Source organism: Nerophis lumbriciformis, linkage group LG04 (assembly GCF_033978685.3).
Source record: "Nerophis lumbriciformis linkage group LG04, RoL_Nlum_v2.1, whole genome shotgun sequence".
Classification (NCBI taxonomy): Eukaryota; Metazoa; Chordata; class Actinopteri; order Syngnathiformes; family Syngnathidae; genus Nerophis; species Nerophis lumbriciformis.
This window is the reverse complement of record NC_084551.2, coordinates 53,400,001-53,403,654: the sequence shown is the minus strand read 5'-3', so window position 1 is coordinate 53,403,654 and position 3,654 is coordinate 53,400,001.

Sequence of the window (3,654 nt, the reverse complement as noted above, 5' to 3'; positions counted from 1 at the left end):
CATCTTAAAAGTATTTACAGCATTTGTTTGTTATATTACAGCCTTATTCCAAAATGGAATACATTTGTTTCGTCCTCAAAATTCTACACAAAATACCCAATAATCACAATGTAAGGTTTTTTTTTCATTAAGCAAATTTATTCAAAATAATCAAATAAAAAAATCCCATCTAAAAGTAATTACAGCATTTCTTTGTTATGTTTCAGCCTAATTCCAAAATGGAATACATTCATTTTTGTCCTCAAAATTCTACACAAAATACCCAATAATCACAATGTGAGTTTTTTTTTTTTAATTAAGCAAATTTATTAAAAATAATAAACTAAAAAAATCCCATCTATAAGTATTTACAGCATTTTTTTGTTATGTTACAGCCTTAATCCAAAATGGAATACATTTGGTTTTTTTCCTCAAAATTCTACACAAAATACCCAATAATCACAAAGTGAGTTTTCTTTTCTTTTTTTTAACTAACCAAATTTATTAAAAATAAACTAAAACTAAAAAAAATACCATCTAAAAGTATTTATAACATTATTTTGTTATGTTACAGCCTAATTCCAAAATGGAATAAATTAGTTTTTTGTCCTCAAAATTTTACACAAAATACCCAATAATCACAATGTGAGTTTTTTTTTTAAATAAGCAAATTTATTAAAAATAATTTTAAAAAAATCCCATCCGTTTGTTTGTTTGTTTGTTTGTATGTTTTAATTTAGCAAATGTATTAAAGTTTAAAAAATGTAAAAAACATTCCATCTACAGTACATCCGAAAAATATTTACAGCATTTAATTTTTTTTTTGTTATTTTACAGCGTTATTCCAATATGTAATAAATTAATTTTTGTCTTCAAAATTCTTTAGACGATAACCCATGATGACATGGTGATTTTTTTAAATTTTTTAAATGAAATGTATTAATTTTATTTATTATATATTAAAAGAAAAAATTACAAAAAAATCACATCTACAATACATTCAGAACAAATTCATAGTATTCCACTTTTTCCACATTTTGTTATTTTACAGCCTTATTCCAAAATGAAATACATTTGTTTTTGTCCTCAAACTTCTACACAAAATACCCCATGATCACTATGGGATTTTTATTTTTTTTATTTAGCAAATTTGTTAAAAAATTATGAAATAAAATAATTAATGACACTGTAAGAATGTTTTTTGTTTGTTTTAATTTAGCACATTTATTAAAGTTAAAAAAAAAAAAAAAATCTCATCCACAGTGCATCTGAAAAGTATTCACAGCGCTTCACTTTTTCCACATTGTGTTATGTTACAGCCTTATTCCAAAATGGAATAAATTAGTTTTTGTCCTCAAAATTACACACACAATACCCCATAATCACTATGTGAAATTTTGTTTTTTTAATTTAGCAAATTTATAAAAAATAATAGGTTGGTGGCCACGGGGAAGACCCAGGACACGTTGGGAAGACTATGCCTGGGAATGCCTTGGGATCCCCCGGCAGGAGCTGGACAAAGTGGTAGGGAAGTCTGGGCTTCCCTGCTTAGGCTGCTGCCCCCGCGGCACAACCTCGGATAAGGGGAAGAAGATGGATGGATGGATGGATGGATGGAAACTAAAATAATTAATGACACTGTGAGAATTTTTTTAGGTTGTTTGTTTGTTTGTTTTAATCTAGCAAATGTATTCAAGTTTTAAACATTTAAAAAATCATATCTACAGTACATCTGAAAGGTATTCACACGCTTTTTCCACATTTTGTTATGTTACAGCTTTATTCCAACATGGAATACATTCATTTTTGTCCTCAAAATTCTTCAGACGATAACCCATGATGACAAGGTGATTTCATTTTTGTATTTTATTTTAAGCGAATTTATTAAAGATTTAAAAAAAAAAATTAAATAACAAAAAATCACATCTACAATGCATTCAGAAAGAATTCATAGTATTTCGCTTTTTCCACATTTTGTTATGTTATGTTATGTTATGTTATGTTATGCTTTATTTGAAAATGGACTAAACTCATTTGTGTCCTCAAAATTCTACACACAATACCCTATAATGACAATGTGAAAACCTTTTTTGTTTTGTTTTGTTTTGTTTTTAACAAATGTATTAAAAAAAATAAAATAAAAATAAAAAAATCACATCAACAGTGCATCTGGAAAGTTTCAATTTACAGCTTTATTCCAAAATGGAATACGATCATTTTTGTCCTTCAACTTCTAGACACAATACTCTAATAATAACAATTAGAAAATACGTTTTTTTTTTAATTTAGCAAACTTATTAAAAAATATTAAACTAAAAATCTCACTTCTAAAGTGCATTCAGAAAGAATTCATAGTATTTCACTTTTTACACATTTTGTTCTGTTACAGCCTTATTCCAACATGGAATAAAATCATTTTTGTCCTCAAAATTATTCAGGCAATAACCCATGATGACAAGTTGACTTTATTTTTTAGTGAATTTATTAAAGTTGTTTTTTTAAATTAAATAAGAAAAAATCACATCTACAATGCATTCAGAAATAATTCATAGTACTTCACTTTTTCCACACTTTGTTATGTTACAGCCTTATTCCAATTTGTACTAAACTCATTTTAGTTCTCAAAATTCTGCACACAATACCCTATAATGACAATGTGAAAACCTTTTTTTTTTCTTTTTTTTAGCAAATTTATTAAAAATTAAAAAAATTTAAAAATGACATCGACAGTGCATCCGGAAAGTTTTCATTTACAGCTTTATTCCAAAATGGAATAAGATCATTTTTTAGAATATATATATATGTTTTATATATATATATATATATATATACTGTATAAAATATATAATTCCAGAATTATATATTTTATACAGTATATATATATATATATATATATATATATATGTGCATACTGTATAAAATATATATGTATATTTTATACAGTATATATATATATATATATATATATATGCATACTGTATAAAAAATATATGTATATTTTATACAGTATATATATATACGCATACTGTATAAAATATATAATTCCAGTGAATTTGTTTTAGGACAAAACAAAGTTGAATTCATTTTAAAAAATTTAAAAAATTAATTCAACTTTGATTGCAAAACGTATAAAACTCAGTTATGTTAATGAAAGAATGTGAAAATATTTTAATGAAATAAAATAAATAAAAATATTTAAAAAATAACAAATAACTGTCTGCCTCAGCAGTTTAGCCAGAGGAAAACATTTCTTTCTTCTGCAGGGGATTTTTTTTTTTTTTTTTTGTTCCACTATCAGCGAGTGGCATTTATAGTCCCAAAAAAAAGTGTAAAAATTTTCAAGTAAGTAATGCAGACATCATCTCTTCCTTTTTATTTTTTATTTTTTACTGTCTATTTTCTACTCCAGTCCACTTCTGTTTTCCATTTCCATGTCAATGTTCCGTGTAGCGTGTTCATGTGTCATCAGTCGGGGGACTTTAAAAAAAAAAAGTGATGGAAAAAGTGCACGAAAGGACTTTTGGTGTTTTTGATGAGTGGATCAATAAAAACAGAATACAATGATTTGCAAATCCTTTTCAACTTATATTCAATTGAATAGACTGCAAAGACAAGATGCTTAACGTTCGAACTGGAAAACTTTGCAATTTTTTGCAAATATTAGCTCATTTGGAC